The sequence below is a fragment of the Bos indicus genome, chromosome 19 (assembly GCF_029378745.1).
Source record: "Bos indicus isolate NIAB-ARS_2022 breed Sahiwal x Tharparkar chromosome 19, NIAB-ARS_B.indTharparkar_mat_pri_1.0, whole genome shotgun sequence".
Lineage (NCBI taxonomy): Eukaryota > Metazoa > Chordata > Mammalia > Artiodactyla > Bovidae > Bos > Bos indicus.
This window is the reverse complement of record NC_091778.1, coordinates 54168691-54195337: the sequence shown is the minus strand read 5'-3', so window position 1 is coordinate 54195337 and position 26647 is coordinate 54168691. Positions and strand designations below refer to the sequence as shown.

At 53.5% G+C, this 26647-nt stretch overlaps 1 protein-coding gene across 10 annotated transcripts in view; it reads right to left on the bottom strand.

Moving 5' to 3' along the window:
• The window catches only part of RBFOX3 (RNA binding fox-1 homolog 3), a 440999-nt gene extending 415113 nt beyond the window's left edge, over positions 1 to 25886 (bottom strand). For 2 of the 10 annotated variants that reach the window (XM_070773957.1, XM_070773954.1), the window contains exon 1: positions 25492 to 25884. The gene's annotated coding sequence lies outside the window, so the exon portion shown is untranslated. Of the gene's footprint in view, positions 1 to 25491 lie in introns of all 10 variants that reach the window. The other 8 variants (XM_070773952.1, XM_070773959.1, XM_070773961.1 and 5 more) reach the window with 6 other exon arrangements.
• Between the last annotated feature and the right edge of the window lie 761 nt (positions 25887 to 26647).

Sequence of the window (26647 nt, the reverse complement as noted above, 5' to 3'; positions counted from 1 at the left end):
GGGAGGATCCCCTGGAGGAGGAAATGGGAACCCACTCGAATATTCTTGCCTGGGAAATACTATGGACAGAAGAGCCTGGTGGGCTACAGTCCGTGGGGTCACAAAAGAGTCACGACTGAGCGAGTGAGCACGTGTGCGTAGGAAGCACAGCGCACGGAACTGTCCCCTTCCTGGCAGTATAGGGGGGAGGCTAGGGCTTGCTGGCCATCCTCCTGCAACCCCCTCTGGACCATGAAAACTGCATGTTGATGCACCTTTTCTAAGTCTTCAACAGAGATGTTTGGCGAGATGTCATTTGAATTCACAACGTCTATGGGAAAAGAACTCCCTGGCCTGGCTTTTAAAAATAAAATAATAAAACAGCATAAAATTTTAAACCAATACACAGCTTCTTCTAGAAACCCAGAGGTACAAGTAGCTACTGTAGGGTTTGCTTGGCATTTTGAGGTTTTGAGCGAACGGTGATCATTCTAGAATTTCACCATTCTCCTGGCTCAGAACCTTTGCCAGCCACTGACAGTGGGACTCACACTATCACCAAATACCTCTGACTATGCAGCTGCGGCTACACCAGCTGCAAACTCCCCAGTTTATTACCTCCTCCAAAAAACAGTGGCCTAGGAGCGAGGTGGTCACATTTCAGACCTTCAGCCTCCAAATGTCCCCGTCCTCTTTGAAATCCCATGAGTCTGATGCAGGACGCTGTTCCCACGCACCTCCGTCACGTCTCCTCTCCCTTTCTTAATGGCACAGGCCTTCATCCTTCCGCTTCCCTCTTGCCCTGCTCTGCATCCCATCCTGCCTTGCCTAATTGTTTCCAGGGCCCTTTGGGACCTCATCTGGTCCTACCACGTGGTGAAAGCACAGACGTGTCAGGGCTGCCTGTCCCCAGCCCCAGGCACCTGCCCTCGTGCAGCGTCACACAGAGGTGCACGCCCAGCTCCCGGGCAGACGGCCCACCGCTCCTCTGGGGAAGGCCTGCAGGGGAGGGGGCATTGAATCAGTCCATTTGCTTCAAGCTCCCCAGAAGCAAGAATATTGCCCCTTTTCTGGACTTGACATCCACATGTCATTTTCCCTGGATTTCCGCAAGAGGACACTGTTTCCACAACACCTGACCTTCGGATCCACTCTGGCCAGTGGCAGTATAGGGGCTGGGAAAACAGGTGGGGCCCCAGATGCTGACCCAAGGGGAAGATCCACCACGTGGGGGTGAAGGACACAAAGGTGAAGAGGAGGGCTGAGCTCCAGGCTGGTGTTCTTCTCTGAGTAACAGCAGAATGGGGCCCCAGGGAGCAGACTGCCTCGGCTACAGAGGGCAGGCCCTTGAAGCTGAATGGCCATTGGGAAACATGGTGGAACTTGGTTGCTCCAAGTACACAAGCTGTGGCATGGGGGTCTGCAGTCCTCCAGAACGCATTGCACTGGGTGGCCATTCGCTGCCACTGCTCATCCTAAAAGGGGGACGGGGATCACAGGACTGTGGGTCTCAAGGGCAGCCTCTGGATCTTAGCTCTCAGAACATGCCAACACTGTGCCCTCATCTCCTGAGATCCTCCAGGCCTGCATATCCAGTCCTCTCTCCACATCTTTGCTTATTCGTCCTGGAATTTGCCAGGTGCTCCCTCTACAGCTCATTCCCAGCCCCAGCCCCACCCTCTCCTCCTCTTCCTCTACCTTCTCCTCCATTCCTTGATGACCCAAACTCTATCCATCAGCCAAGGGCTCCCTCTGTCCACCCTGAACCACATCCTGTTTCATAGATGTAAAAGCTCATTCCCCAACCAGTCAACTCCTATAGACCAAAGACCAAACCTAACACCATTCTAATAGCCCACCCCCTCTGGGCACAGATAACGATGGCTCAGTAGGTGCCCATTGAATTCAACTGCAAGGCTGAGGTGCTAGCACCCCCACTGGACTGGGAGATTTGGGGAGGGGCCTCGTGTCAGCCCAGGGAGGGGAGGTTCTGCTGACATAACAAAGGCCACAGGGTCACCATCACTTTTAACAGCAAAGACCATTCTTGATCATTTCTATCACCAGTCCAGATATTTGTGAACAAAAACGAGTCTGTCTCAACAGCACTGACCCAAGGCCAGTGTAAACTGTTAGTGCAGTAGGACATCTTAGATGCTGCTGGGCTTCCAGAGTCAAGGAGGAAGACTTACACCCAACCTTGGATTTATCTGACCATTCTTCCCGTGGTCACCCTGTCCCTGCTTCATCCACAGTTTTGCTGACCCCAATAAAGGAGAGGGAAGGCCAGCTGCTAATGAGACACACTAATGAGTCTCAGGACAAAGAAAATAAGTGGAATTAAGCAGGAGAGACTACTAGAGAGTCACTAAGGGGCTTACCTGTTCGATTTCTGTATGTGCACCAAGGTAAGAAAATGCCTCCTTTACAGGACACGGATCTTAGAGATGCTCTCTGGCCTGCCCTAGCCCCAGGTCACAGAAGCTTTCCCCACCGCATGAGCTATAGGATAGGATTTCCATCTGGTTTCCCAACAGGGAGGGGAGAAGGGCTGTTCCTGTGCCCACACAGCCTGGGGGAGCAGGTGCCACCTGCCCCGGACCTGGCAAGGGAGACTGCTTGCTGTTCCAAGGAGCTGGGAAGCTGGACCCAGAAGGGACTTGGCTTGGTTTCCACGGATGCTGCCTTGGAACTCGGGCCACTTTGGAGAACCTTTTAATGTATTATGCTAACCCTGAGGCAAGGTAACCTCTCTGCTAGTGCCCTGCACACACACATGTGCATGTGTGAGTGCACGTGCATGCACGGGTATGTGTGCGTGCACTGTGTGTGCACACATTGGGATTGTGTGTGCACACATGTGTGCGTGCATTGTGAGAGTGTATGCACAGGTGTGTGTGTGCGTATCTGGCCTTGGAAAAGTGGGCATTCCCCCCACTTCCCCATGGGTGCTTCCCTCCCACCTCCCCATGCCTCCCTTTGTCCTTCACTAATGACTTGGGAATACCAAACAAGATCTTTTTCTTCTCAGTAAAATGCAGCTCCACATGCATTTCCTGGAGGGACCTGAGTTATCAGCAGCCCCCAGTGCATGCTGCCACCTGGGATGTGGCTAAATGTGGTTTCTGAGGTGTGGTCATTCTTTAGTCTTGCCTCAACCAGAGCTGTGGACCACTGGTACCCAGAATGGCCTGCTGTACCCTACCCCCAGGCAGAGCTTCTCAGGGATAAGCTGTCATGGGCAAGGCAGGGGACAGTCAAGACTCCATTCCTAAGGGATCCTGTCAGGGATTAAGGCCCAAAACATAAAAACCAAATAATAAAACTACAGCATCTAAGCACTGGGTGCTCCAGGGAGGGGACACCTTCTGTCCTGACGCAGCATGGCTCTGACCCCTTTTCCTCTCCCTATGACCATAGCCTCCTATGCCTTGGTTTCTTCTCAGTAAAGCAGAGCCAAAGATGCCCATTTCACAGGATTGTTTTTGGGACCCAGTGGCTGATGTGTGTAGTCATCTTTGACATGTTCATCCATTGATCTCAACCATTTATTGGGTTTTTCGGAAGCAGGCACCATGGCCCATTCTGAAGACACTGTGATGACTCAGACCAAATGGCTCCTGGTCCTGCAAAAGGCAGAGGGCTGTCAGCACACCGCAGTGATTGCACAGCAGCTGTGGTCAGGGAGACCTGCTGGGGGAATAGGAAAAGCTAGCTGCAGCCTCATGTGGGGAGCAGTCAAGGAAGGCTTCCTTACAGAAATGACTAACAGACTGAGATCTGAAGGCTAATAGGATGAATGACAAGGTAAAGGGAGTTGGGATTAATTGAGATTAATGACAAGGTTGAGATTAATGACAAAGTAAATGGGGAGAGGAAGACTGAGCTCTCCGAGCAGAAGGAAAGCCTGTGCAAAGGTCCCGAGGCTCCAGGGAGCACAGATTGTGTGAGGAACTAAAAGGCCAGGAGGTAGGATGGTCCCAGCAGTGGCTGCTGAAGTCAGCTAAAAGCCCCTCAGGATTTTTGTGTTTATCCTGAGAACATTAAAGCCATTAAAGCACTCTAAGAAGTGGATCAGTATGATCTGATTTGCATTTTTCAAAGATTTTCTAGCCACCCTACTCCCCAATCTACTTCCCCTACTCTGCAGCCTCGGCCTGACCAGCAGATGGGAGGTGACGGACACAGTCAAGACTAGAGAAGGTGGCTTCTGTGGCAAAGGAAAGAAACGAGCAGGACTGGAGAGAAAGGTGAAGATGCTGGAAGGAATTCTAGGCTTCTGGTTTGTGGTGGAGGGGGACAGAGGTGCCATCTGCTGAAATGGAGAGGGCCAGACTCAGAGGAAGGCTTATACATTTGGACATGTGAAGCCTGAAGAGGATGCCTGAACAGGCCCCGGGAGGATGGGGGTTCAGGCAGGAGAATCAGGACTTGGGTGGCAGCTGAAGGCCCAGCTCAGGGAGATCCCCAGCCCAGGGAGAGCAGAAAGAGAGGATCAAGGCACCAGGAACCACCAGCAAAGGGCCAGCAGAGAGAATAAGCCCAGGAGGTGAACACGTTATGAACAAGTAAGCACAACAAGCTCCGAGAAAGGAGAGCTGATGTTAGTACAGGCTCGGGGGAGGGCTGAGAAGGGAGCTTGGACTGGACGGGCGGTTGAACTTGGACATGACCCCCCACTGACTAAGTCTCCACGCATCTTGGCAGTACTGACCCACTCCCAACCAAACTCAAGTGCCCACTGACCAGCCTGTCCATTGCCTAGGCCATCCCTTCAAGACTGGAGTATCTCCCAGTGACAACACTTCCACTCTGGGAAAACTGATTTCAAAAACCCCCGATCATTCCTGCCTCATGTAGACACTCCCTTTGCAACGGGACATTAAGGCTCCTCCCACAAACAAGTGGAGTCTATGTCTTCGCCCCTGGAATCAGGGCTAGCCTCCAGACATATAGGACAAAAGAGGCCATGCGAATGGTGGTGGGCCAGCTCCATGCCTGGTTCTCAACAGGCCTTGCTCACTTCCATTTCCGGCCTTGGAACCCAGCCTGAGCTACCTCTCTGGAGGATGGAAAGCTGTGTGAAGCAGGAACCAGTCCTCAAGTGCTGTAAATCTCCAGCCCTTCCACCAAATGGCCACAAATCCACTAGAGAGCCCAGCCAAGAACAGTCAGGCATGGACCAGATTAACATAGGTAACCAGCTGATCTACAGACTCATGAGCAAGAAGAAATAACTGTTGTTTCAAGTTTCTGAGTTAGGGGGCTCATTTGTTACACAGCTGAAGCTAACTGATACTCTTCCCCTAAAGGAAGGAAGATGCTCCACAATTTCATTCTGCTTTTCAGTATTAGATAGAATCCAACAGAGACACACAGCTAAATTCAGTCTAGCAGGGTTTATAATTGATTTACTTGGTGAGTCTTTGGTTTAAATTTTTCTTTTAATATATTTTCAATCAGAAGTGTAAGGAGCTGTTTGGAATGTCCCTGCAGAGTTCTCAGAAGCATCCTTTCCTGCGTTTCTCCAGAGAGACTTGTTTTGTTTGTTGGAGAGTGTGTTCTCTTGCAGCTTTTCAAATGCTACATTTTCCTCTGACGGCAGCCAGGGCATTTATTTGATCGCAAGAGAGATGGTGACGTGGTTGCAATTGCTGTCAATATTCCTTTTATGACTCTGAATTTGCATCTGTGCGAGGCTGGTAATTCTTATCTGAATGCCAAGCACAAATAAATGAAACTTATTTAAAATAACTGGGAAAATTCCATGCTGGAGGTTTAAAATATTTTTTTTTCCTTTTGCTGCTGCAGATGGAGAAAACTGGTCCTGGCAAGGCCATTTGAAATTAACTAAACAACTGGCCAGCCCCAAAAATTATGTGGCAGGTGTGTTCAAGGCAGAGAGATGAACAATAGAGGCCCTGAACACCCACCCTTTGGTGCACCAGCTCTGCAAGACCCCTCCAGTCAACAAAACAAAGAGACAATGTGGGGAGAGGGGAACACGGGGACATCGTGGGTCACTGTACAGCCAGCACCCCTCCACACGCTCTGTCATGTGTGACCCTCATATCATTCTTGTGAGGGGTGCAGGACCAGACCGGTCCCCAAACCTCCACCTTGTAGTTCTCTGTAAGATGGACCTGCAGGGGTTCTGCTATTTTAATCATAACGTAGAGCCCTCTGACCACAATAATGGGGCAACCCTTCTGCTCAGGAGTAGGGAGTGGAGAAGGGGAGCAAAGTAACCATGAAGTCATGACCACCAGAACACCAGCCTCACTTACCAACCTGTGGGGCTGTCCAGTAAGATCCTGCAGCCCAGGACTGCAGAAGTCACCCAGCCAAACAGAGGCCCAGCTTGAAAGCCTCTCCCACAAGCACCTCAGAAGCCCACCTGGATGCCACCTAACCCCACCCTCCAGTCTCAATACATGGCATCCTTCAGGACCTTGCAGGGAGCTGGTTTCTACTGACTATGCTGGCCGAGGGTGGAATCTGGCCTGGGAACCTGCCTTTTTCAAGAAACACAGTGTGATCCAGGAGCCACACCTTGGGAAATGCAGCCATAGGAAGGGGCTGGGCACCCAGAGGAAGGGGCTGGTCACCCAGAGGAATAGGGTACGTCTCCAGAAAATTATACGAGCCGCCCCAGTCCAGGTCCCACTTGGAGGCAGGGGAGGGGCTGCAGGAGAACAGATGAAGAAGCCACTGCAGCAATCAGGGCAGGACCACTTCATGGGTGTGTGTGTGTGTGTGTTAGTCACTCAGTCATGTCTGACTCTTTGCAATCACATGGACTGTAGCCTGTTAGGCTCCTCTGTCCATGAAATTCTCCAGGTAAGAATACTGGAGTGGGTTGCCATTCCCTTCTCTGGGGGATCTTCCTGACTATGGATAGAACCTGGGTCGTACCATTTGAGCCACCAGGGAAGCCCCACTTCATGGGAGAAGGGGACATTTGAATTGGGTCTTAAAGCATGAGTAGGAGTTTCCAGTGTTGGGGATGGCAGGGGTGAATCCAGATCTGGCGCTTGAGCCCACTATAATGTTCATAAACAAATGCTTTTTGCTTTAACGTGGCCCAGGTCCCACCCTCACTGCAAGACCTCCTGGGCTTCATCATGCCGCTAGGACTGAAGCCTTTCCAAGGGCAGCTTGGTGCCTCTTTAGGCTGCACCAGGTACTGGTGTTTATGACTTCAGCATATCTTTTGGGGGGGACACAATTCTCCCCTCTTGCCCTCAGGCTCCTGTGTGCCCCCTGGGAGGGCAGGTGGGCTTCGCACACCTATCAGAGATGGCGGAAAGGAACAAGAATTGCCCCCTCATCTCACCCAAGAGGCCTGAGGAAGGTGCTCAGGACAGACTGGGTCACCTCGCTCAATCCATCCTGCATCACCCAAGCACAGGCGTGGAGGACAGAGTGGGGGTGGGGGCTGGCGTTTGTCCTTCCAGCCTCTCTAAGCCCCACCGCCAGGGTGGGGGGGTTGCTGTCAGTTCCACAGTGGATGCCTGTGTTTGATATGGAGATTTCAGCAGTGAGAATGCATGTGCCTCGGTCAGAGGTTTATACAAAATGACAGCTTCTGGAGAAAGAAGCCCTGGGATTAAAAAAGAAAAGAAAAGAGAAGGAGGAGGACAAAGAGAAGCCTTGGGCTCCCTCCCTTCCCCTCCCCTCGCCTCCCCTCCTCACGCCTTTCCTGGAAGGGTGGGGGTACAGCAGCTCCTAAGGCTGTGGGACCCCCAGAGAGAAAATCCGTGCATTTGGGGCTGCTTCCTCTTCACCTCAATTTGTCTCACCTTTGCGCCAACACTTCTCGAAGGAGAAAGGCACAACAGAGGATGAGATGGTTGGATGGCATCACCGACTCGATGGACATTAGTTTTAGCAAGATCCAGGAGTTGGTGATGGACAGGGAGGCCTGGCGTGCTGCAGTCCATGAGGTCGCAAAGAATCAGACACGACTGAGTGACTGAACTGAACTGGCCCCAACCTGCCCCCTCCTTTCTAATTCTCCTCCGCTCTGAATTGTCTCCCAACTCCTCATTTACTGTCCTGATCTGTCATTGCCCAGGATAAGGACCCCGGATGACCAGGCCCGGGTGGTTGATAGACACACATCACGACAGTAAACTATGAGCAGTCATTTTGAAACTTTCTCAACCTATCGTTCTAAGAGGGTGGAAACTGGGGTGGAGGGACCAACTCCAGATCCTTCTTGGGAAGCCAACAAAAGCAGAGAAGGATTGCATATAATTGCCCTTTGTTTAAGAGGCAAATGAATATTCCTGCAGAGATGAAAACTCATTCTTCACACAGATAAGCTTCCAAAAATTGCAGTCTATTTGTTGCCAAGTTTGGGACGATTATTTCCTTCCCAACCCCCTCGGATATTTTTTAATGCCCTGAAACACAAACTGCCTTCCTTGGTGGCCCTTTGGGGCTAGAAACGTGGTCTAAAGAAGTCCATCTCAACTGGACCATGGGAAAAGAGATGGCTCCCCCGCCCCGGAAAGAAAGTTGAAGGTCAGGGATACTAATAAAGGTCATCTTGGCCATGTCTCCCTGTCAGTGAAGCAGGTAAAGAGATCTGTCCTCTTGAGATTCTGCCTCAATTCCTGGGAGCAGCCCTGGGAGAAGCTTTCTCACCGTCACCCACGTCAAGAAAGAAGACTAGAGTGGACCCCGCCCAAACCTCAGAGAAATCTTCAATGAAACTCTTATGCAGAGAGAGGCTCGAGACTGAGGCTGACTTGCCAGAGATCCCAGCGGTCCCACTTCCCAAAGCACAGAACAAGCCTCTAATGACTTCTGAGGGCAAGGCTGGGCCCTGAAAGGAGGGAGCTGTCCCCTGTCCTCAAACTTCTGGTGTGTTTTTCAGCACAGACCTGGCTGTACCCCCTTCCGCATCTTGCTGTCCTGGGACACGGATCCCGGACTGAGGAGTCCCTCCAGGAGAGGTGCATCAAGAGAGACCCCTGAGCACCTGCCCCCGGGATCCCAGGGGCTGGCATCCATTGCAATGTGTCCATCCCGGGCCAGGTAGCCTCTGGCTAATGTTTCATGAGTCAAGGCTGGACGGAGCTCACCTTCCCCAGGGGCTGCCTTTTATTTGTAACTCAGAATATTGGGCACAACCACTTTGCACTTATGGAATTCCTGGGAGTGGGGGGACACCTTCCTATGACCAATCCTGGCACCAAAAGCAAGGGCCCCCCAGCCATGGTCCACTGCCTTGAAAGGCAAGGGCACCAGGTCCAGACTCATCAGCGCACAAATCCTCACTGCACACCTCCTGTGTGCCATGCACAGCCCAAAGCAATAAAGCAGCACAGTCCCCACAGAAGCCCCATGTCCCACCCCATCCTCCTGAAAGAGCAGGGCAGAGAAGTGCAGATGCCCAGAGCAGGAGCTGCCAACATGCAGGCTATGGCCACAGCTGCCCAATGGGGGTGAGCCCAGAGGCCTCCGAGGGACGCACTCTCCCGCAGCAGTCCCAAGCAGAAGCAAGGCAATAGTCTGTTTCGCGGGAGCATGTGTCCCCACCTCCACGCCCCCCCAGCCTGTCTCTTGAAGGCCAGCTTTTCAAGTAAAACTTCATGAGACTGATTACTGCAAGAAGTGACCTCTGACAGGTATTTTGTGTCTCCTCCAGATTCACATGTTAAATCCTAACCCCCAATGTGTTGGTATTAGGAGGTGGGGCCTCTGGGAGGTGATTAGTGATGAGGGAATTAGTGTCCTTACAGAAGAAATCCCAGGGAGCTCCCTCACCCCTTCCCACCTGTGTGGACTGAGCCAGAAGGTGCCGGCGATGAACCAGGAAGCGGGTCCCCACCAGACACTGGATCTGCCAATGCCTTGATCTCGGACTCCAGTCTCCAGAACTGAAACACGTGAGTGTGGTTCATAGGTCACCTGATCTGTGCTGTTCTGTTAGAGCAACCCTGAACAGGACTAAGATGATAGGTAAGTGAACCTGCAAACTCAGTGTATTCAGACTGTCTCCTCCACTGACAGCATCACCTTAGGCTTAAATCTCTGCCACTCACCTCTTCCCTGCCCAGAGGGGGCCAGACACAGGTTGCCACCATCCACAGCCCTGCCCTGGCAGACCCTAAACCACAGCAACAGCCAGATAAGAAACATGACTGGCAGTGAGAGGAGTGACCCCAGCCACTCAATCTAGAATGACAGCCCCTGACACCCAGGGCTAGGGTGGCACACAGCTCCGTTTGCCTGACGCCGTCCTCAGGTGACAGAGGCAGGGGGGCAGCTGCTCCAGGAGAGGTCTGGGTGCAGAGACTTCCACAGAAGGACAGCCCTCCCCTGGCCGGCAATACAACCCAGGAGGCCACCGCCTGGGGCCAGGTGCAGGGACACCACCCTCCTACCCCTCTGCCCCAAGCCTTCCCGCTCCCCTTTGCCCTTTTTTCTTTTAACTAAGCCTCTTTTGTTTAGCGAGGACCCCTTCATGTGTGCACACCCGCACATGCGTGTCAAGTTTTTATTCCAATCCTTAAATGAGGTCTTTGCTGAGAATTTACAATTCCCCCGTGGCCTCAATCTTGCAAAGATTGCTTTTTTAACGCTGTTAGGCCTTAATTCTAATAAGCCTCCTCTTTATTACAGAACCAGGTCACATTGCCTTGACACCGCCAGAAAATCTTTCATCGGCAGGGAGGGATGGGCAAGAGGAGAGAGGGACACCGAGAGGAAGGGGCAGGGAGACGGGAACCAGAGAGAAGAATCCTCCCTTAATTTGATGGAATTCTAAAATAATCTAATTTCTGGGCACCAGAGTGGCCTGATAGCGTTAGATAACTCTGTGATATGATCGTGTCTCCTTCCAATGTTAGTTTTCTTTTACTGTCTTGGTTTTTAAAATGACTAGAGAGAGAAGCGGGAGCAACAGAACCTGATGGCTACGCCAGGCACAAGCTCAGGTCCCAGCTCTGGACAGAAGGTCACCAGCTCCGGCCCAGCACGTGTTCTCCTGCCAGCCTACTCCAGTCCTGAGGGCCAGCAGAGGAAATAGAAGAAGGGGACCAGCGGGCTCTAGGACAGAAACCAAAAACCGCTTGCGGAAGAGGCTCACTGGATCTGGATACCTGGGGAATCCATCAGTCCTACCCTCTCCCTCCCTGCTTCTTCCCTCTTCCTGAGTTAGTTGTTTTAAGGTTTATGGGGATATAGAGGGAGAGATGTTACTGAGGAAAAGGAAGCTGTCAGTCTGCATTCTCAGGGCAGAAGGACAGTCCTCCCCCACACGTACTTTAAGTGTTTATTAAACATCTGCTATGTGCCAGGGAGGTGAGAGGCTGTGGCCCTTTCCTCTACTCTTGTTGCTGGAAGTAGAAGAATCCAAGAGCTAAGGGCTGAGTTGGTGCGAGATGCTCCTTAAAACCTGCAGGAGCTTTCTGGGATTGAGGATGTGAGTCAGGAACAAGCCTTCATTCTAGACGGTTCTGCCAAAAAAGCTATGGGACAGCACCCTCCAGAAGCTCTCAGACCACGGGAAAGACAGGAGGAACTAGATCGTTGCCTCCAGATCTTGAGACATTCTCTGGAAGCATCTTTTCCTCACCATCAATCAGCCCCTCTCCATGTCCTGTTTTTCTTCTCCCCCTACAAGTCAACTCGAGAGCCTTGATTCTGGTTGGGTATTTAAAGCAGGCACCGCAGGACCCTGGACAAGCAGAGGCACACACAGAGCCCCCCAGGCCTGCAGCCACCTAGCCCCTGAGCATGCACCCTGCACAGCCAGCAAGCCTCCCCGCCCCAAGTCCCTGGTCCTACCCTGAGTCTGTGTGACTTCACGGTGTTCTTCTGGGAGGACAGTGTGAGCTCAGCCAATTGTTCAATATAAAATTGTCAATCGATACAAGGTCTAAAGTAAGGCACCTTAGAAATCAAAGGTCATTTTTTTAAACTTTGGTGCCAAAGAGCACTGGTGCATAGATTGAGATGCTGATGGCAGGGGAGAGAAGAGACTGGCATCTTCCACTGAAGATGGGAGATGTGGGCCCCTCGAGCAGGCCCATCCACCCGCACTGGGGCCCATGCCCCTAACTGAGCCTCCAGCAAGTGCACGCTGAGCACCTACTGTGTCTTGAGAATACAAGACAGTATATGTATTTGTTTCCATATTAAAGGACACAGATTGTTCTGCCGACTTCCGTTTCCAGTTACACTGCACTGTGGCTTTCTTTCCACATCATCTAAAACAGCTGCATAAAACTCACTGTTTGAATAAACCATTCTTTCTAATCGTTTTTTACACAGTCCCCGCTACAGGAGGTTTGTCAGCAGTAGGAGACCTTTGAGAGATGGGGAAAGGGCAGGTGTTAGTAAGGATGGTCTGGCGCTTCCCTCTGTGCTGGTGGCCAAGTCACGAGGGGATCGAGTGCGTGTGTTCCAACAACTCTCCTGGAAGGAGAGCAAGGTGGCAGCCCTTGGCCCGACGACAGCAGATTCTTGGATTCTGCAAAATATGATTGTGAAGGCCAATCTGCCAGTGGAGAAATATGCAGCACATTCACAAGCTAAATATAAATAATATTGATTCATCTGCCATCTTGAATTATCCATTTCACTTCTGTTTTCCATTAGCATCAATAATCACGAGATGACTCCCCAGTAGACGGGCTACATTGCACTCTACAGGATGCAGCCAACCCAGGGTCATGCACCTAAGGAGTCTCAGGCTCTCTTCCAGAATAGTCTGGCATCTTCTAGAAGACTCCAGCATCTTCCTAGGAATGTTCTTTCCCTTTCATCTACTTCTCACTCCAAGCCCAGCAAAGAATGGGACTGAGAGACACATCTGAGGTCTCCCCACCCACTTTTGGAGGCATTCTGCTCTCTTTGGCAGTTGACCTTGGTTCTGGGAAAACAGCGGCACACAGTGCAAGTCCCTTCACTTCCAGGCTGAAGGGGAGGAAGCTGGTGTGGCTGGATGCACAGCCCAACCAAGCCCATGGGGCATCGCCTCACTTCTGCCACCCCCAGGGCTGAAGCTGAGACCACTTCTTCTCCAAGCCAGAAACCACAAGGCTTTCCTACAGACCAGTGGGCCCATGGCCCCTCTGGCAGCAGCCCAGCTCCAGGCCCCTGGACACAGAGTAGACCCACAACACACCCAGGAGGAGGACCAGGCCTCCTGCAAACCCTCCCACCACCAGGACTCGGCAGGCCTTCCAGTGACAGAACCAAGGCACAGAAACCCCTCAGGCCCCTCAGCTGCTGGCCCAGCTGACCCAGTGGATGGAGGGCAACAGGATACTAGGCCCGCTTCCACACCTCCACCAGCCAGCTGTCAAAACCCCCACAAACAGTGACTAAGAACATACTGCGAGTAGAGAGGCATCCACAAGCTCTGGGGAAAACAGGGTCCCTGCCATCAAAGCCTTTCCAATCTGACACAGCAGACAGATGTGCAAACACCTACCAGGATCTATCACTTTTCATTCTTCCTTATGAGTGCTAATTACCGCTCCCAGAAAGTGCTGCGAAATAGAGGGTGCTGTCAGGCCCAGAGGGAGCCACGAGAAGGGGCCTCTGAAGATGGCTTCTCCTGTCCTTTGTGTAGGAGCACAAGTTAAGTTCCAGTTGCCCACCAGCCTTAGATATGCCCTGTCCCATGCTTGTGAAAGAATCTAGAATGTCCCCATTTGTCTTCACCATCTACCCACTGGCCAACCATTCCTAAGATCCTATAGGAGAAATCCAGGCCACCCCTGGCCTCAGCACCCCACTGTCTGTCAAAAGAGAACAGCTTCACCTTGCAATCAGCATGGAGGAGACACCCTACAGGTCACTGGAGCCCTGAGGCCAGATGCCCACGGGAGAAAAGCAGTCAGACTCTAGGGCAGGTGGTAACAAGGCAGTTGGCCAACCACCTGGTCTCCTCTTTTTTTAGCTAATGTTCCAGCTACAAAGGCTGAGCTTGGACTGTGGGTACCCAGGGGGCCCCTTGAGAGCCCATAGACAGCTGAATGTGCCTCGACTCATTCTGTGGGCTCTGCTCTCTGAGTAGAGAGAAGTCTGGCTGGAAGGAATCTTGGTCTGGCATCCTTCTCCCCCAAAGCCTCCTGCAGAAATTTATATCCCATAGCATGGTCTGGATACACGCTATACAGCCGACAGGTGTAGGGACGTGGCAGGTCGTGGCTGCCCTTACATGTACAGCCGGATACATACAAGTGCTCCTTGAAGAACCAGGGAATAAGGCATGCGCGTGCACGCATGCACACACACATACACACACACACACACACACTCCTCACCGTTAAGGGCCTGGAATGATGTCTTCTCTGTTCTCCCGGCTATAATTATTTTAGCGTGGGAGACAAATTCTGTCTCCAGAGTCTCAGTAGCGCTACATTAGAATATCATGCACTATGGTCCTGCAAAATCTCTACTGTAGCCTCACTCTTTCCCTCCATGCCAGAGCACAAACGGGCTCCTCAGATGGGCGGACACACCGTGGAAGCCCCGCACCAAGGGTTTAATGCCTGCTCTGAGCCGCTCCACTTAGAGCAAGAGAGCCAGGAACCACGCATGCGGGTAACCATGGCAACTTCAGGGAAGTTTAAAAAAATAAGTTTGTGAGTTGCTGGTTGTTATTTGGTGCTTGGGTTCTTTCCTTCTTTTTTAAGATAACAAGGTCCCTGAATAACACTTTTATGAGTTTTTTGGGTACTGCATCCGAGGCAGTGGCTGTCTCCAGACTTGCAATTACCTTCCAAGGGGGAGGCACGTCTTGTCCAAGCACCACCGTCACAAGTCCAGTTTCTGCTCTGGGTGGCTGTTCTCTGTGGGGTAACCTGGAGCCAGTGCACCTCCCACACATCTCCATGCCTCCTCCTCCCTAGGAGTCCAGAGATTGTCAAACCAGACCCCTGGGGATCCCAACCAGGTCCCACAACACCACTCACCCAATCTGGGGAGAGTCAGGCAATCTCCTCCAAAATCAGAGGCAAATCACAGGCAGAGTTGCACACACACTCACACACGTGCATACACAAGGGGCCAGCACAAGCCATGTAAACTACGTTCTCCCACAAAAATGCCCGAGTGGCCTCTGTGGGAGCAAATGGGAGCCACAGCCCTGACACTGACCTTTCTCCACGAAGGCAGCAGGAGCAGCCTCTCCATGCTGAGGGACATGCTCACGTGTCAACAGGGCACACCCGCCATGCACACGGCCATCGGTTCAGTGGCCCTGGCTGTGCCAAAAGTTAAGTCACCGCAGCAGGAAGCACACTCCTCCAGGCCTGCAGTACCAATAGTCTGCAAAGCACCTCCGGGCAGAACAATGGTGGGGCCCCGCCCACCCTGCTGCCCACTGTGCCAATGGATGGATTAGGGTCGGGGTCAGGAGCACCGAGGAGTGCTTGAAGGCCACGCACCGTTCCGTGTCACAGCTGTGGCCCCAGAGGGCTGGGCAGATGGCTGTGAAAAAAGGAATATATTTTTTTTTTAAGCAGAAAAATCCTAAATGGCCCTTTCAGCCTTTCGGCGCACATAATTGTAGTATCCGAGTTAATGAAAGGCCTGGCGTGCTGGCTGGCTGAATACCGCTAACGCCGCAGCCTGCGGCTCATGTGGAGTGGCTCCACCACCATCGTGGAAAGCCGACCCCAGTGGGGAGGCAGGAGGGGCGGGGAAGGAGGTGGGGAAACGCAGGAAATAAAGAGCGTTTCCAGGAATGACAAGGCTCCCACGCGGGATCACATCATCAATTAGCCGGTAGGAGGGCCGAGGAATGCTTGGCATCTTATTTCCACAAAGACAAAGTTTCCTTGAGGAAACTGCCAGAGTCTCCAAGGCACTGAAGTCAGACACAGAACAAATGAAGAGGGACGATGGCTGGGCTTGGCCGTTGCTCAGACACCCGCCCCAGGCAGTCTGGCAGCGGGCTGTGTGGGTTTAGAGACACAAGTGCAGCCTGCAGGTGTCCAGGAGGTGAGAACACACAACATCTATGTGTGCACACACACACACACCGTGCACACACATGCCAACACTCACACCTGTGCACACACACGCACACATATCCATGGACACGCACACTCTACTGCCAGGTTGGGGTCCACTATTCTGACCCACAAACATTCCAGTTTGTGGCTCTTTCGCCCACCAGCTGCTCAAGAGACAAAACACAAATGCGTTACTCAGAACTTGCGCGGAAGACCCTGCAGCACATCCCCCATCTGTGAGGAGACACTGGGGTCTTCAGGTCCGGTCTCAGATGGAGCCCAGAGCACGTCAGATCCTTTAATCGTCCATTGCAGAGCCTTCAAACCCACACCCAAGGGACTCCTGCCCTATAGGCCCCAGGAAGCAGCCTAGCTCAGCCGTCTAAGTGGAGGTGACTGATTTATTCTGACCGTCCTGACTCTTAACGACCCGCTCTCCTCCAGCCGTGCAAGGCTTTAATTGTCCATCCAGCAGGGCAGGGAGGAACCGTAAATCTTTCCTCCCGGCTGCTCTGAGCTCAGCGCTGCTTGACCTGCCATTGCCAGCCCCTCGCCTGCATCCCGCTGGAGCAGTCTGCTGGCTTTGAAGGTGAAGGCGGGGACTGGGGGAGGGGGAGCAGGAGAAAGAGGCTGGTGGGGTCGGGGAGGGAGACAGAGGGGTGGAGCACGGCCATGTGCCCTGTGTCTGCTCCTAACCCCAGGGTACTGAAGAGGAGTCTTCACTGCAGCTTGGAGGGGAGGCGGCAGTAGGCACAGTGTGCATGGGGTACCCTGGGCTACGCCCTCCTGAGCCAGCGTCTACACACTGGCCTCACAGAGCCCAGCTCTCAAGCAGCCTGACTCCTATGAAGTGGGCCAGACCCCGGGGGAGTCTTGGCATTCCCCTGCCTTCTGAAAAACAGCACAGCCCTGAAAGGAACCCACTGGGGAGGAAATACTATCCTCCATCCAACCTTCATTGTGTGTGTGACTGGTCCCAGCTGAGAGCACAGGGACCTCTCTGTAAGAGATGGGGGAGGGGGGTAAGCCACGGGCACACACGAGGTTGGCCTCAGGCTCCAAAGCAGGCCTCCTTCCCCCTCCAGCAGACTTCATATTTTCTGTAATTTTAGTCTATATTAATGCATTTCAAAGTGGTGAACATTATAGTTATGATTATTACCTAAAGACTTCCTTTATAGCCCTCATTTTCTAGCGTTCATTACTTTCTGAAAAATTATCCTTGGGGCCCGAAATTTTCCAAGTCTGGTCTTGTGGGTTTTCCTTCTTAGGATCTGAGCAAAACATACGATTGTGTCCATGATGGGCAGGGGGCAGGTGGTTTAGCGCTCCCTCAGTCTCCGTGGTGACTTCTGACGAGGAAAGAATGGTGTGGGGAGGGCAGGACTGCGCGCTGCACTTTTAACATGTCAGCACTGATATCGATGACCTGGTTTTGGTTTTGCCCATCTGTTCTGTCCAGACAGTTCTACTTCTGAAATGGGATTTCCATCTACGTGGGGGAAAGCACCCATGCACCATTCGTTTTACAAGCTTAAGCACAGACAAGTCAGGACAGCCAGCACTAATCACTGCAATATTGTCAGTGAACCGATACAGCTGGACACGTATTTTCGAAAACAAAGGCAACCTTAGGGAGCGATCCCAGTCTTGGCCAGCGGATGTTGGAAGGGTCAAAAGAATGTAGATTCTGTGTGCATTCTTTTCAACTGTTCTAGGAGAGATCAGTCTGTGAGGGGAAAAAAACAAAAACAAAAAAAAGACATGCTGGTAAGCTGCCTTTCATCCTGTTGTCCCAGACACCAACCTCAGGGCTTCCGAGGTTAGGACAAGGAAATGGAGCCCCTCACCAAACAAAGGCCATCCTCCGGCTTCTCTATCTCCTTCCCTTTGGTCAGCAGTTAAAGGTTCACAGCTGGCAACGTAGCGAACAGACTTCTGGAATGATGATACTTGATAGGCGCTGGCTGTTTGGGAGTGTTGATTATAATATTACACCAACCCAAAACAATAATTCTCACCTTAAATTCCTCCAGCACCTCTCTTTTCTGTGAACATTTCAAAATACTTGACTAATGTACCCGTGGATAGCACTCCTAAGAGGTATGCTGCAGGCACTATCAGTCCCACGATGAGTAGCTTGGGGGACACATGAGGGAAGTTGGTGAATCACAGCCCCCACCCCCATCGACGAGGAGCCTGGGTAAGAAGGCCCTTAGGCCCTGGTTCCACCTCACCAGTCCCTGCAGTGGGGGCCCCAGCTGTGCCTGATGGCATCACAGTGGTCCCTTCAATGAGGGAGAGTCAATATTCCAGAAAGGCATGTACACTTTATGTTTATTTCTAATGGGTTTTGCAAAACTGAGTTTCGGTTTGTCACACTTTGGGTCCTGGGAATCAAAAACATCTCCTTGCTGAATGCAGAGGTGGGATAGAATCCTTCAGTCTGAGCGTTAAGTGCCATAGTGGCGATCTTCAGATTCAGAGACGTCCGGGAAGGGGAGGAGGTCACGATTCTTCTTTTCTTCCTCCTCGTGGAGAATCCAGCTGACATTGAGCTAGGGCCCCCATCTCTTAGAATCCAAAGCCACTCCTGCGAAAGTAAAGCACCCAGCACTTCCCCCTCCTTCTGTGTCCCTTGACATTCAACCGGGAGTAGAGGCATGGGGAGGGGGTGATGGCGCATCAGTGGGGCACACCTCGAGAGGCCAGAAGCCCCTTCACCCTCTGGAGGCCATGAACAGGGTGACCGCTGGGACCACAGCCCCACAGACAGACCCTCACTCATGTCTTTCTGCCTGGCCATAAGTGTTCCTGAGAACATGAGCTGCCAGGTTCCTCCTGGGGACCCTCATCAGCCCCCTGAGCACGTAAGGATATCCTCACCTATACAGGAATGCTAAGACTTGTTTCTGTCCTAGCATCTGCGACTTTATCTGGAAACATTTTAAAACAGCATCATCTCCTTGTGGCAAAAGGACACAGTGCAGAATCCACTTCCTTAACTCTGACATTTGCTCATTCCTCCAACATGCGGATGGCACCAGGGAAGGTCTGTGCTCACCACCAGCTGTTGCAGGCCTACTGTGCACCAGTTCCTTTACGTGTATCACTTCGCCCCTCTTCTCAGCTGAGCAAGCTAGGCTTCACAAGCTTGACCCAGGACACAGGGTTGGGAAGTCTACATGCTCTCCCCTCCGGCATATTGCAGTCAGTCCCACCGCCCTGGAAGTCAGAACCTGGCCTCACACCTTACATCCCCTGCACACAGCCTCCCGCTACATCTCAGGCGAGTGCCAGATCGGCTCCTTGCACCCTTAATGGGCTTGAGGTCTCAAGTAAGGTAATTAACTCACAGCTCTGTCCAGAAGTTACATTCCATTTAAATGTGCATGTAAATGCGTGTGTCCCAGGGGTGAAGGGTGGTTCTTACAAGAAGGAACGGCCACAACGCACAATCTCAGGGAAGCCAGTGCCGGTTAATAAGGAGACGAACTGAATGAAGATTCAGAGTAGATCTCCAGGGAAAAGAAAGGATGGGAGAGTGAGTCAGGAGAGGGTGGAACCCAACAGGAACCTGTGTGCAGACCCAGCTTGAAGCATCATTCTGATTTTCCTTTTGCTTCTTGCATCTCAAGGTGACGAGAAAAGTAGGGAAACCATGGTATGTGCGGCGATCTCACTGAAGTATTAAAAATTCATCTTAACACCTCTTGCTGAAAACAGAAGGTTAAAAAGCCCTTCTTGCTATTGCCAAAAGAAAGAGGGATAGGGGTGGGGGAGAAATCATCAGCAGAAGCTTTGATTTCAAGTGGCCCAGAAGCTTTTATGTACACACCCTGGAGCATTGCCCTGCACCCAGCCCTTAAAAGAGAAGTTCCAGGAAAATTAGGAGTTATTTTCTTTTGGATCCTATAGTGAAGCATCTCATTTGGATTCAGGAAGGATCTTGAGCTATTAAAGTTTAGTGAGAAATTACTCCTAAATGTACCTAGGTATTCATACCTCTTTAAATCTTTCTCCAAGTTGTATCCAGTTTTTTAATACAAGTAAACTTTATGTTCTTTGGCTTCAACAGAGTTTCACATTTTTACATAAAAAGAGCCTTCATTGCCGAGAACAATGTGCCTCTCTGTGTTCTCATTATCCCTACCTAAAAGGAAACTATCCTGAGACAGGGCGCAAATTTCAGGGGTGCAGGGGAAGTACCTAGACTCTGGGGGACCACACTTCTTGTCACCACCATCCCTCTGTTTCATTTGGTGTCACAGACAAGGAGACAGTAATAAGCAGGGTGGCAGCTCTCCACCTATTCGCACACAGAGCTCTGAACGGTCCCTAGGTTTGTGCAGGGCACTACTGGTACATCGTAGTTGTAATGGACAGGCAGCCCTGTGCGGGAGCGGGGGGGCCTGGCTGACTTCTGGCTTGTTTGATTTGGTGGAAGAATTTTGGTGTCAGACAAGACGCCTCGGAGAAATAGAGGCACACAGAATTCTCTTCTCTTCCATACAGAAGACTTCTGTTACATTTCCACTTGGCCCTCCAAAAGGAATGTGATGAAGCTGTGCAGGGGCCGGCTGGGAGCGAGTGTGCCCCAGGCAGTTCCTCCCCTGCAAGCAGGACTATTTTCTTGAAGGGCCAAAAAAAGACAAACCTGACCACCTGCCCTCTCCTCCTGGTTTCCAGGCATAGTCCGAAGCGATAAGAGACCAGAAGGGGTGGCTTCCCTGAGCAACAGCTGAGACCTGACACACGGGGTTGATGATCAGGAGGAGATCTGGGAGGGAACCGTTGTGGTAAGGCATAGGGCGGGCAGTTCTTCACTCATGCCTCTGTTCTTCTAGAATCTTAGGAAGCTCCTCTTTGGACAGCCATGAACCAAAGAAATATTTTATAAAATTCTGCTCAAAATATGTATATTCTCCCCCCTCCTTTTTTTCTGCTAGGAATTCTCTCTGGCTTTAAACAATTAGACCTTTCAAAAACTTGCAACCAAACTGCTTTGTTCTTGGTCCTCAGAGGAAACTATAGACTCTGAAGACCCCACCCCATCCCACACAAATTGATGCCAGCAAGTTATAGCCCACTCCCCAGGTGGAATCAGCAGTACCCAGCCCCGAGCTACACAGAAAGGGTGAAGACTAGATCCAAAGGAGGGGCCCCTGTCGCACGATGAGCACATCTTTAGGTCCCTGGAGCCTAAATAAAATTAGCAGTCTTTTGCGGGCCCTGCTGGCGGCCGTCCCTAGTGGGGCTCCCCTGGCTCCTGGGCCATAGCATTCAGTTTTGCTTCACCTGCTCCCTGGCAACACTTTCCAAAATGCAATGTATATACTGGGAGCTTTCCCCAGGCTACTAGAGGAAATGCTTTCAAATGAAGTAGCAGATTTTATGCTCTTTATTATCTCAAGTCACCTTCTAAGGCATGTTTTGGTGTCAGCTCACGTGTTGGAGAAACTGCGACAGCAAACTCATTTACTAAGTGCGCTGCGCTTTAAAAATGTACATTTTATATTAATAAACCAGTCCACATCACAAGGTATTTCTTTAAGTGAGGTATTTCTACTCGTTTTTCTGTCTGCAGTCCTCCACAAAGAAAAGACCTCACCATGTACTCAGTTACTCCCCATCCCACCTGTAGATGCGAGCTGTCCTCAATTCTCATACGTAATTCAAAGAGAAAGTCATATACCAAGTGCCTGCACCACTCAGAATGAAAAGGGAGAAAAGAAGACATAAAAGGGGAGGAGAAAGAGACACAGACGGACAGAGAGAGAGAGAGAGATGGAACCAGAACGTTATAAATAAAAAGGAGACAGTGATGGCTCAGAGAGAAACCTACTTCAGAGAGGCAGCAAAAAATAAGATGTTTAGGCTGTCTGAATGTTTCATGAACCTGTGAAAATAACGTGCTGCTTTATGAAAGAACGTGGGGAGACATTGCAGCTAATCAAAAAGATGTAGGTGCAAATGGGATGTGTTTATAAAGCCGGCATCGCTTGCAGAAGAAAAAGCCTGCAGCAGGCGGGGATTTAGGGAAAGGCAGGTGCCCACAGAGGAGCATAGCATCTCTGTTCAAGGCAGGAAGTTTCAGGATGGTTTTTCCCCTTCACTTGTTTAAAAACAAAAAATTCCTCACCAAATGTCAGCTGTGAGTCAGGTTCCATTTGTCTTTATAACAAAGTATCAAGCAGGAGTGTGGAAATAAATAAACACAGAGAGACAGCTAGGACCAAAAAGACCAAAATTGCAGGCACATGGATGGGCTAGATGAGGTAACCCCACACCACAACCGCTGCAAAAGAGTGTTTCAATTCCGTGTTCACTGTCACTCCAGGCTCAATCAGACGCTTCTCCCTGCATGGCTCCCCAGGCTCCTTACATTGCCCCCCACCCCACACACCACCACTCTGACATGTACGGGGGGAGAGGTGCTTCCTTCACCTTTACATTCCTTTACTCCTAATTCTACAAGCAGGCATCAAATAATGCCACGTGCCCAGGAGGAAGTGGGGATAAATCAACCAGTATCTCTGCCCTTAGGAGTAAGGTGCGGTACCCAAGCTGGACCAGGCTGGCCAAGGAGCAATCCAGACTTGGGGCTGGCATTTTCTCTGGCCAATACCATGCCCAGTCCACCCCAAATACCAAAGAGCTCCATATTTCTCTCCAATTCTTGGAAGCCATTTCTTTGAGCCGTTGGTAGAGCTCAAAGCTTAGCAAGTAGCAGGAACATAACAGAGGCCCACTCTAGAGTGGTACCCAAGAGTCCTCCCATCTGCCTCCTTCCTAAATCTGCCTCTTGGCTGGCATTGGGTTAACCCTTCCCCCCAGCAGGGTGAAGAGAGCCACCGCCGAGGCAGCGCCCCCAGCGGCCCCAGGACAACCTCCTCAGGGAGGATGGCACCAGAGCAGGCTGCGGGCCCTGGCCCTGTCCTTGGTGCTGCCGCCAGCTGCGCCCCCTGTGGCAGGGGCCGTCCAGGACTCAGCCTTCCGTCCCGCCTGGCCTCTGGGACCCTGCGGAAAGGCCATGAACACACCCGGACCAGCTTCGACTCCTTTCCCAGGGCACTGGACAGGAGACATTTTCAATGAAGGCCCAGCATAGCCAGATCCTGGCCTATGGGGACGTTCCTGGACTCCAGCTTCCCCAGGTGACCTGAGGCTACCCAAGGCCCAAGGATGGACTCAGTTCTCTCTAAGCTCAGGCCCCTAGAGGGGGGAATCTGAGCAATCATTCGAGTCCTCTTTTAATGGAGGAGGGGATTGCTGTTGGAAATGGGCAAGTGGTGCCAAAAAAGCCCAGCAGCTCCAGCACAGACAGCCCACGTGACTCTGGCAAACCCCTTCCTTGGTTTCCAGCTGCCTCACCAGGCCCCAAGCACCAGAAACTCCACTCTAGCTTCTGCTTCCTAACCCCCAGACCTTCTCACCTCATTCTCCAGGGCTCTGCTCTACCCTCTCAGAAGCTCCCGGTTGGGAAATCAGTTAAGCACTGCTTCCAGGAGAGTGTGCCTGTGAGCCCAGTGCCCACCCAGAGAGGCCTCCAGTCTCTGGGGAGGGACGGGGGTGGCAACCTCCAACCTCAGGGCATAATGGAGCTCTGAGCCCCAAGGTGGAGACGGGGACTGTGGGACAAGCCCGCCTAATGCTCAGAAGGAGCTCCTTTGCCACGCCCTCCCCAAACCCCCCGTCCCAGTGCTCTTCGGTCCTCAGAGAGGCCCCCAACTTGCCTGCCTCCCGCTTCCATCAGGCTGCGCTTCCATTGCAACTTTTCTCCCTCTCTCCCTTCACAATCTTCCCTCACCTGGAGGGTCTGGTTTTAATTAGTGCAATATACCCGTTAACAACGCAGCCTAATTAAGACATCCGCCCAATTCCGAGATGCACACTTAATGAGCAGGTTCTGCTACAATGTTTATACTTTTATTATGATTATTTGCAGACCAGTAAAACCAAAGCCGGCTTCCGGCTGATAGACCTCATACCGGCGACCCCACTCCATTAGCCTCCTACCTGCTCTGTACTAAGTGCCCCGGGCTCCCGGGCGCGCGCCCAGGGCGTCCCCCGAGCCGAGCGGGTGTTTCAGCTGGAAATTAGCGGCCGGGCGCGAGGGAGAAGCGACTTCACCCCCAGCTGAGGTGTAGGGCTGAGTCCCTCCGTACCCGTCCTTTCCTCCACCGCGGAATGTCTCGTGCATCAGCGTGAGCTGCACCGCGGGCGTCCTTTTTAAAGTGACCATTAAAGAATAAATCCAGTCCCTACCCAAAGCTGGAGAGCTCCGTCAGGAAGGAGTTTTTCCTCACCCTCGCCGGACCCCGCGGCCGCTGGAGGAGCTGAAATCCTGGACTCCCAGTAAATCCCTCCTACCCTATGTCAGACCTCGGATCCTGGGGCCGCTCTGGGACGGGATGGGGTCCCAATGTTCCTCCACGCCCCGCGCCGCGTCCTCGTCCCCGCGTGTACCCGGTGAGGGCCCCCGGCAGCGCGGGCACTGCGGGGATGCAAACCCGGAGAGGCTCCGCGCCGGGGGAGGCTGCGTCACCCCGAGGTGCCGCCAGAGACAGCCCTCCCGAGGGGGCGAGCCCTGGACCCCACCCCCTCCCCGGCGAGTCTCACCACCTCTGAGACCACCGGGATAGAAAGTTTGGACTGGGTGTGCCTGACCGCCTTCGCGCCAGCTTCCCTCAGCGCCGGGCTGCGCCAGCCCCTGGGGGCGGCCGAAGCTCGGAGAAGCAGCCTGGGTTCACGCCAGAGCCTCTCTGACTCCCGAGACTCTGCGGGGAGCGCCCCCAGCCCGCCGCCTGGAGGGCCCTGCTAGCGGCTCGCCCCCTGCCGCTTCACACCGGCGCACAGCGCGACGCTGCGGGCCCGGGGCCTCTCTAGGGAACCGTGGGAGACCCTTCCTCCCCACAACTCTTTTGGGTTATCAACTCCTCCGGTGAACCCTTCTCCTCGAGGACTTAGGCAGGGTTCCCCGGGACTGGGTGCCCAGGGGTCGCTCCCACCCGCGCTGGTTCCAGCTCCGTACCCCGGACGCGCCCCGCGGGGACGGGATCTCCTCCCGCTCAGCCTCCCCCCGCCAGGGAGTTCCCCACGCCGGGCACTGTGCCGCCACCGCCGCCACCACCACCGCCGCCACGATCAACGCCACGAGTGCGCGGGACTCCCTGGCGTCTCCATGGAGCCCGACCCCGGGGCCTTCCCATTCACAAAATCGCCCCTCCGGCCGCGGGCTGGACCACGTGCCGCGCGACCCGAGCCCAGGAGGGAACCCAGAGAGCCTCGACCCCGCGGGGAGACCCCTGACCCCGAGGGCGCCACCCCTCCCCGAGCGCCCTCGGGTCGGTCCGCGTCCGCGCTCTGCAACCCCGCGCCCCCACCAGCCCCGCCTCCCCCTGCGGGGTCCGGTGCGCCCCTCCCCGGGACGTGCCCACCCCCACCCCCGAGCCCAGCTGGCTCAACGGGAAGGTAATGACCACCGCAGGGGTGAAGCGCGGGCGGCGGGGGCTAGGTTACTCACGGGCTCAGCGCTCCCCGTGGCAGGTGACAGGGGCCCGGCGGCCATGCCCCGGCTGCATCCCGGCCGCCGAGCGGGCAGCGGCGTCCCGGGGCCGCGCGGGCACCGGCGAGCCGGCGGCGAGGAGATCGCGGGGCCGGGCTCAGGCGGCGGCGGCGACCGCGTCTCCTCCGACCACGCGAGCGGCTGGGACCGCGGAGGGGCCGCTGTCCTAGGAGGCTCGGCGCTCGCTCTTGCCTCGCTGCCGCCCTCTCTCTCTCTCTTTCTCTCGCCTCTCTCCTCCCCCTTTCTCTCTCCCTCTCGCCGGCTCCTCTGGCTCGCTCGGCTGGAGCGAAGAGACAGCAGGAGCACGCGGCGGCGGCGGCGGCCCTGGCGGAGCGCGCAGCGCGCTGCAAGGGAGGGGGCTCGGGCGGCCGCGCGGCCGGGAAGGGCGGCGGGGCGGGGAGGGCCGCGGCGGGGACAGCGCAGGCCCGACGCACCCTTGTGGCCCGAAGCTCCGGCCCGGAGCAGAGCCTGCACGAGAGAGGTGGGCGAGGCGCGGAGGACCCCAAAGCCCGGGGCTGCCCAGTTTCCCTCGAGCGCCGCCCTCCGGTCCCGGACCCGCTTCCCCTCGCTTCCTCCCTCCCTCACTCCCTGCAGCGATCCTGAGGCCGGGCAGCCCCTACCAAGACCCTTACCCTCCTGCCACCCTGGCCCTGGCCAAGAAAGAACAACACTGGGGATCCCTAGGAATGGGACTTGGGCCCCAAGAATGGGACTCGGGCATCGAGGGCGAATGCTCCCCAACCTCTGCCACCGGTCTGCACCCCCTGGCCTCCTCTTCCAATTTGCCCACACACCTACTCCTTACTGGGGCTTGAAATTCCCTGCCTTGCGTTCCTGGGAATCCAAGAGTGAATAATCAGCCACACAGAGTCACCACTGGGGTGTAGGTCCACACTGACCAACCACACGGATTCAAACATTTCCACCTTGGCCTTGGAAGAGGGGCTGTCACTTGTAGGAGGTCAGCTAAGAATTTGCCTAAAGTCAGAAAAGCAAGTATTCCCTGTCCCCACTCCCAGCTCCCCCACCCCAGGGGAAGGGACCCTGATGTAGGTTCTGAGACGGTCTCTATCCTCCGGAGGGGGAGCAGAAGGAAAGCAGAAGCTAAGGGCCA